This window comes from Petaurus breviceps, unplaced genomic scaffold (assembly GCF_028583685.1).
Source record: "Petaurus breviceps papuanus isolate PSGF00001 unplaced genomic scaffold, PetGlider_PUasm1.0 188, whole genome shotgun sequence".
Classification (NCBI taxonomy): Eukaryota; Metazoa; Chordata; class Mammalia; order Diprotodontia; family Petauridae; genus Petaurus; species Petaurus breviceps.
In genome coordinates this window covers 16849075-16858013 of record NW_027185804.1, presented here as the reverse complement: position 1 = coordinate 16858013, position 8939 = coordinate 16849075, and the positions used below count along the sequence as shown (strand labels likewise).

Genomic DNA, 8939 nt, shown 5'->3' with positions numbered 1-8939 from the left:
TCTCTCTCTCTCTCTCTCTCTCTCTCTCTCTCTCTCTCTCTCTCTCTGTCTCTCTCTCTGTCTGTCTCTCTGTCTGTCTCTCTGTCTCTCTCCCTCCCTCTCTCTTTCTCTCTCTCATTCTCTCTCTGTCTCTCTCTCTCTCATTCTCTCTCTGTCTCTCTGTCTCTGTTTCTCTGTCTCTGTCTCTGTCTGTCTCTCTCTCTGTCTCTCTGTCTCTCTCTCTCTTTCTCTGTCTCTCTCTCTATCTCTCTCTCTATCATTTTTCCTTTGACTCCTTTCCCTCCCTCCCTTATATTATACATATCTGACCATGTGTTGTAGGTCTCTGGTAGAAGGAAGGTAAGACTATTTATCTTCATGCTCCCAGTACTTAGCACACTGGGAGCTTGATAAATGTTTGTTGAATTGAATTGTCATCATGACTTTGAAAAATATGAATCAAAAAAGGTCGCCATGTGAGATAAAGAGAAAGAAGGTTTGATTAGCATGGGCCCACAAATTGTTTGACCATTCTGATTATCCCATTCATGGAAAACTTAGCAGAGGGGCAAAAAGGAGAATATGGCCTACCCTCTTATTCCTCAGAGAAGAACCTTATACTGATTCTGTTGATTTGTAATTATATTTAATTGGGCAACAGTGTCATACATTGGAAACCCAGAGATCCTGACTTTGAATTCGGTCTCTGCTAGTCCCTACCTTTTCAATATCAGCAGGTCATTCCACACTTGTAAACTTCACTTTTCTCTTCTGCAAAATGAGGAAATTGGGTTAGATGATAATCAAAGTCTCTTCCAGCTCGAAATCTGTAATTCTATAGTTACAAGAACAGGTACAACCAAATTTAAATGTAAGCCCCCAAACATATTCTCAAGTCAAATATAAATTCTTTTTGAGACTATCTGTTCTGTTGCTTTCTTTTCTTAGGGAGAGGTTCTTAACCTGGAATCCATGAACTTGTCTTTATTTATTTAGATTTTTAACTCATGACATTTTTAATAGGTCCAAAATTTGTACATAAAGAATATTGTGGTTTGACCTTTCTCCTTCCCTTCACTGTAGCAAAGTCTTACAAGACATGCCATTACACACAATCCTTGGAAAGTTTTCCTTTATTAAAATACCACTGCTGCAGAATATTTGATTCTATATGCATCACTATTTTCCTTATTCAAAATGTCTCTTGGTTTTTTTTTATCTCTTCTTTACTTTTCCTATATTCTGCCATTTCCTTATTGTTCAAGTGGCAAAAAACACAGGTTGCAGCTTTTCTACCTGTTGTGATTTTGGACTTATATGTGGAGGTAGCTAGTTCAGACACAGTCTTGAGAATTTTATTAAAGTGTTCCTCCATATTATCTTCTGGGTCTGTAGTTTTCCCTTTCTTTACTGTAATTTGGACTTAATCTTTTTTTTCTCAATCCACTGTTGAATCTGTTTAATTTTGCTGTCCAAATCATGTGCAATATTTGAAGAAAAATTCAGTTCCTTTAAATGGGGAGGTTCTGTTTTTGATTGAGCCTTTTCTTTCTTTCTAAGTCGAAGCTGTTCTTTCTTGAATCTGGCTTCCTGACATTAACTGATACACTGAAGGTTCTACATTGGCTTTCTGTAAAACAAGTCTCAGGTTTTGTTCCTTCATCAGACGAATCACTGCAACTTGGTACATTGTTCCCAAATCATTCCCATTACTATCAAGTAGCTGAAGAATTTGGTGATGAGTTTTTCTCCCAACATTGCCAAAAGATGATTTTGACATTTTTTTTCTCGTCCATTCTGTGTTTCCAACAGTACTAAATGTGTTAGCATATGCAGGTGGTGGTAATCTCTTGGCAACAATGATAGCCCTAAACTGTATTGGTGCTGCTTTTTGCCCAATCTGTGTACTAAAATAGCCATCATTGTGATTAAGTCCAGTTTTCATGGTCTGATGTTTGAATTTCCTCATAAGAGCTGTCATTCTGATGTGGGACTGGAAGAAATGGGAGGAGCTATGAACTTGTTTTTAAAAAAAATATTTTGATAAATGTATTTTCAATATAATAGATTTCCTTTTAAATCTTTTATCCATTTAAAAACACCATTCTAAGACTGGGTCCATAAGCTTCACTCGACTGCCAAGAGAGGTCCACAAAACATATTAAGAATGCCTGATCTAGAACCAAATCAAACACATATGAAAACATTTACTTGCTTCAAATCTTGGATTCAAAATTGGGAGCTTAACTCTTCCATGTCAGGAACATGGCATGAGTGTAGTTTCATACCAACTTCACAAGAAATCTCATTTTTCAAGGACTCATTTTGTTCAGTCCCCTAGTTTTTAGAATGTCCTATTCCGATGACTGGATTTTCAAGGAAAGGAGATAGAAGTGATGATTTGCAAACCAAATCCAACTGGAATTGTAGTAATTTAGACCACACAATAGAACGATGATCTCCCGGCTGTTAAAATAACAGGCGGGCAGACACAAACTTGGCCTGCATCACAGGGCAAACACTGCTCTCCCTGCCACACTTCCTACCCTTTTCCTACTTTTCTCTTACACATAGCTGTTTAAAAGCAGTTGTCAGTTCATTTGTTAAATTTATGTTTCTGTGCTAACCATACGACCTATTTTTGCTTCTGAATTGGTCGAGTTGGCCCGCTTTGAAATGGGTAATCTATGGAATGGGCTGCCCTCTTTCATGGCAGGCCAGAACTAACAAATCTCCTTCAAAACTACTGACTTTTGTTATTTCAGGTGGTGGGGGTATGTTGTTCTTACATGAAGATTGTAGCGTTCCTTCAACAAAACTTCAAAGCATGATTTTAGAATTAAAACGTTAAACAGATTAAAAGGACATTCAATATTAATGATCATGTCAGCAGTAAAAGATGCAGTCGCTGTTGGTCATCTTTTCCTTGCTTCTCTTACTTTGCAGCTGGATTAGACTTTTCGTAGTATTTCCAAAAACTAGTATGGGAATCTGCCATCTTAAGGAAAGGTTCTCTCTTTAGGGGAAGCTCATTATGAAGGTCCTCAGAAACAGAAAGATCTTTTAAATCCTTCAGAATTATCATTAGAATAAGTTCATTTGCATTTTACATAATTATTTGTTCACTTGTTCAGTCATTTTTCAGTTATGTCCAACTCTTCATGACCCCAGTTGGCATTGTCTTGGCAAAGACACAGGAGTGGTTTGCCATTGCCTTCTCCAGCTCATTTCACAGATGAGTGAACTGAGGCAGACAGGGCTTAGTAACTTGTGCAGCTAATGTCTGAGGCTGGGTTTGAACTCAAGTCTTCCTGACTCATAGTTCATCACTCAGTGCCCCACACCACATTACTTCCATGATTGCAGATGGTCACCTAGGTAGTAGCAAGGATCACAGGTAGGATTCCAGTGAATTGCAAAACCAAGGGGTCCTTCTTGGTGTTAGTGGGTAGGAAAACTCTTTTCCAGTCTCTTTTGTGGGGAAAATAAAAGGATGCTGTACTCATTCAGGAATGTGTTCTAACGCTATTTTATTATGGCCATTTCTGTCCAGATGAAATGTTTTACTGTTTCGATGTGATTCTTTGCCTGGGAGTGTTAGCATGGGAAGCAATGGAGTACCTTGGTCTGAATGAACTCCAGATGTTTCTAGATGTTGTTTTTTTTTTTCCCCCTAAAGGTGGGGAGGGGAGGGTGGTGAGCAAATAAATCAAGATAGGTAAATTATCATTAAAGGTCCCCTGCAATTGGAACCCCAGTCCACTAGTTGGGACCTGGCACTTGGAGCCAGGGGGATCCAGAGGACAGGACCTCGTGGGCTACATCTGGTACATGTCTGTCCACCATTAAATCAAATCATAAATGTCGGCTACTATTAATCTCATTATTCTAATGACATTGAACTGTGTACTTGGCCCATTTCACATCAGCTGCCTTGCATCATCTTGATCATTATCTTTTGACATCATCATTGATTTTGAATGTCTGGGAATGTGGGTTTAAAGGTGTTTTTTGTGGTATCTTTGACTAGGGTGTGAAGTCACTGTAGTAATGCAGATTTTTTTGCTTCTGGAAGGGATTTTGGCAGTAATTTCATCCAATTCCTTCATTTTACAGAGGAGTAGTTTTAAGTACAGATATACCCCTATCTACTGCCATTGAATGAGAGCTTGAAAACATGGGAGAAATAGGAGAAGTTAGCTCCACAGTGATATCATTATAAACCAAAGCTATATTCCAGGTTCAACAAGATTTAAACTAGAATCACTTAAAATAAATCCCCATAGAGAAAGAGAATCTGTACTAGGATGGCCTAGGCTAAGCTGGGGCGGGCTACTTGCAGACCTGACCCTCCATGGAATCAGAGGGAGCCCAGAGGTTTACATCTAGCATCCTGAAGAAATAAAAAGGGGCAGATGAGTTGGCTAGCTTGAGGACAAGAAGCAAAGATCTAGCTAGAAGTTGCAACTCCCCTGTAGAGTTCTCTTTATCTGCCTTGCAGAATCTCCTTCAGAGTAGAGAAACCTCTTAGAGGCGTTCTGGCCACTGCACCCCCTAGCTGCCCCTTACCCATCTTTAGCCACATGCCATCTCTTTCCTTCTCCATGACTTTTCAAACTGTCTATGGTAACTCAGCAATTCCATCTACCAGGTCTTTGTTTGATTTCTTCCCCTAGTACCCTGAGCTGTAGGCTTTTCCTCAACTGCTGATTTAAACTCAGGAGTACCCAGGGGCCCTCTTACCACTTCACTCATTTGAGGTTTTGCTTCTCTGTTGAAACCATTCTTGTTCAAGTTAACAAGCATTTGTTAAGTGGCTGTGAAGTGTAAGTCACTGTTGTTGGTCATGGCATCAGCTTACACATTGTTTTTCCAAAAAAGAAAAGTTCCCTAGTTGGAAAAAAGGAGGATACAGTCCCTCTCCTGAGGAACAGAACAATGGGGAATTCTGGGCCTTAGGACAGTGTATTTAAGGACAAGGTTAATTGATTAGAACATGAATCACTGGACACAGGAGGCAAATCCCCCGGGCTAGTTGGTGAACTGTGTGAGGCAGCTCTCAGTGGCAAGTGGAGAGTTTTAGTTTTGGAGTTGGGAAGCCTTGGGTTTGAATCCTACCTTTACTTATAGGCATCCTCTCACTTCTCTCATCTATCAAATGGAAACAATAATATGTCACCCACTTTCACAGTTCTCTTGGAAGGATCCAGTGTGAGGATGTGTCTAAAAGTATGTAACAAACATTACCAAGCCATAGAAATACTGACTACTATGGATTCTCCTACTTTTTCAAGAGGCTAGAGAAACTAGGAAGCTAATTAGATGATATCTTGAACTTGAACTGGACTATATATTTTGTGAATCCTCAACACATATGTGTGCATACACACGTGCTTACACACACACTTGTACACATTTAATATTCTCTTTTCCTTTATGTTCTAGAGCTATCATAGGTTTGAGTGGTGATGATAATGGATTAAGCTTTATAATTTTTTTCAGGATTAGATAGTGACTTGGTAATATCTCTAGTCTTTAGAAGCTTGAGAATTGTTGCAAGTATTATTCTTCAAACCCAAGATTTCCTAAACCCTCCCAGGTGTGTAAGTTGGAGTAAATGTTTAAAAAAAAATTCTCCAACTCTCAAGTGTGTGTGTGTGTGTGTGTGTGTATGTGTGTGGTTAAAATATAGACTCAAGCCCTAGCTTGGAACACCTCCTTGTCATGTGACCTTTGGTTGTTAATAGGCATTATTTATATATCACCTGAAGTTTGGCAAAGCACTTTATATTGTCTCATCTGATGCTCACACCAAAGCTAAGAGTTACATACAGATGATGAAATAGATGTATAGATAAGAAATTGTAGCTAAGAGATGATAAGTTAAGATGATAAATAAGGCCCAGAGCCTCCTGGCCAGTAAGAATCGATTCAGGATGCCAGCTTGTGATACAATGCTAACAGAACCACTGTGAAGAAAGGAGCTAGAGATGTGGGAACTCATTCTATTACCTAGTTTTAGTAAAGTTGATCTTTGGAAGGGAAAGTCTAAAGAAATCCTAAAAACAAACTAAATGAAGACAGCACAAGAAAGAGCTGAAGAACTCTATCTGTTCTCAGAGAGCCATCTTGACTTCTGCAGGACTTGCTGTACTCATCCTTGGGAATCCTGTGGCTGCTGTGTCTTAGAGTTTGAGTTCTCTGCTGAAAGTCAGAATATTAGGTTGATGTGGCCCTGAAGAGGTAGCTACACTTTTGTTGCCTGCCAGAGGGGAAGGGATTATGGAGAGCAGGTTAAGATGTATGTTTTTGTCTTATCTTGTCAGCATTCATATGGTCTGTGAATTCATAGACTCATAAGACTTGGAGCTGTAAGGGACTTTAGGATTCATTTAGTGCAACTCCTGCATTTCATAAACCAGTCCATTGCATTTAAGAGATCTAATCTTACTTCTCATAAATACCTGTCCTTTGTGTTTCTGTGTATCCCTTTGTTTTGGGCAAAAGGGATACTGTGGGACAGCTCTGGGAACCACACAGGGGAGAGAGAATTTTCCTAGCTCAGAGCTAGGATTCCTCAGCCCATTGTTAGAGACGTTTCTCTTTTCTGACCTGGCGCTTCCTCAGGAACCATTCGCGTTTTCTAACTACAAGCTGCAAGGGCAGAATTTTACTACAGACCTGAGACCTTTAAAATCTGTCTCACCAGACCACAAGCCTAACCTATAGTAAGTAGTTTAACCTAAGTATAGTAGTATAACTTAAGATTATACTACTTATACTTTGAAAATGTTAGGGTGCAAATATTAGTGATGGGATCTCTACTGAATCATGAGACTTTAAAAGTCAAAATATCGCACTCTTCATTTCACTGTTGCTTCATGACTCTGCCTGCCATGTTACCCAGAAAGAACATAAAATGTTAAGTTTGAAAAAATGTTTCCAAATTACTACCCTTCCCAGAAACATGTTTGTGTTTGCCGCTAATCCTAGGCATGTCTGTGGGAAGGATAGAATGCCTTGATGGGAATGTTTTTCTGGGTTTTCCTTATGTTTGACATTCAGATACAAGTGTTAACAAATATATAATCATTTATTTAATCCCTCTAAAGATCCTGAATAATAGGTTGAAAAAGACATAAAGTTTGTGGGTAACATGAAGAACTGATTTTAGAACGTCAAAGATAGAAATTGATCTCTTGAGATTGTGTTGTCCAATCCTGCCATACCTCCTTTTTTGCTAGATAAAGAAAAAAATCCAGAGAGGGAAGTAATTTTCCCAAGGTCCCACAACACGTAGGGGAGCCAGGACCATAACCCAGTGCTTTTGTATGATATCACAGTTGTAACTAATTACAAAAATGAAAGCAGTCTCCAAGCTGATATCCCTTGGGTCTTTAATTTACTCCTGTGGGGCAACCTATAAGAAACAGAAATCAAGTGTACCCTTTGGAAATGAAAAGCTTCTGGTAAGTGCAAGTAAGTATAGATGAAAATACTTGATTTTTACTTTTATAAAGAGGAATCATATAGATGGGAAAGAACTCTCAGCTGATGGTAATCTGTGGTCATGAGACCTAGGTCCTAATTTGGCCCTTCCATTTACTAGCCTATCTATGTGTGACATTGGGCAAATCACTTAACCTCTTTGACTTTTTTTCTTTTTATGTAAAACGGAAAATAAAAACATCTGTAGATATCTACTTATATTCATATTTTCCTGCCATTAGAATATAAGCTTCTTGAGGTCAGGGACTGTTTTTTCTTTGTGTCCCCAGGTTCAGCACAGTGCCTAGCACTTAGTAAATATATCCTAATGTTAGTAAGTATATCCTAAGGTTTGTTGATCAAAGGAGAGAATTGGATATGAAAGCACTTTGGAAGGCTAATGTGCTATATTGCTTTTGGAATTCCCCTATAATGTTGAGATTATAGCTCTAGTTCCTATCCCTATAGTAATAATAGCTAGCATTTATATAGTACTTTAAGATTTGCAAAGTAATTTACAAATATGATCTCATTTTATCCTTAAAACAACATGGGAAGTAGATGCAATTATTATCCCCATTTTACAAATGAGGAAACTGAGGCAGACACAGAAGTCAAGTGACTTGCCCAAGGTCACAGGGGTAGTAAGTGTCTGAGGCCAGATTTGGACTCAAGTCTTTCTCACTCCAGCTCTGTCCATTGGGCCAGCAGGGTTCCTCTTACAGGCAGCGTAGTATTATGAATAGAGTGCTGAACTTGAAGTCAGGAAAATCTGGGTTCAAACCCTGCCTCAGACACTAGCTAGGTGACCCTGGCCAAGTCACTTTTTTGCTTCTCTGTAACATGAGGATAATAATAACCATGAGGGCAGGGTCGTGGTATATGCAAATGAAATAACCCATCTAATAAAGAGTCTTTCAGACTTTTAAGGAGCCAGATATATATGAAATATTATTGTAATTTAATTGCTGAGCTGTTATCAGTGAACTTTGAAAAGCCATGGTGGATAGAAGTACTTTAACTCATCGACTGTGTGACTGTGGGCAGATGACAAGCTCTCTGAACTTCAGTTTCTTCATTTGTAATACGGAAGTGGTGATAGCTGCAATAATTAACTCACGGGCTTATTGTGACGACTGAATGAGATGATATATACCAAATAGTTTGCAAACCTTAAAGCACTATGCAGATGTTTTCATTCTTATTGCTATCTTCTCCATTCTCATTAAGTATAAAGTACAGGTCGGGGTATTCTTAGGCACCAGAGGAACCCTCTGATTCAGGGGAAAATAGTGAAGATAGTGACTCTGCTTGAAAGTGGAAATCTTAAGGCACATTCTCTTGAAACATTTCTATAGATTTTTCTGTCTTATTTTCCCATATAAAATCTTTTCCAAGCTTAATAAATAGTTATTTACTTGACTTGGCTTTGAGAGAGAGAGAGAGAGAGAGAGAGAGAGAGAGAGAGAGAG

The 8939-nt window shown here is 38.8% G+C and overlaps 1 pseudogene; it reads right to left on the bottom strand.

The window, feature by feature from the left end:
• Positions 1 to 1084: 1084 nt before the first annotated feature.
• On the bottom strand, positions 1085 to 1960 carry LOC138163676 (translation initiation factor IF-3, mitochondrial pseudogene; annotated as a pseudogene).
• Positions 1961 to 8939: the final 6979 nt, after the last annotated feature.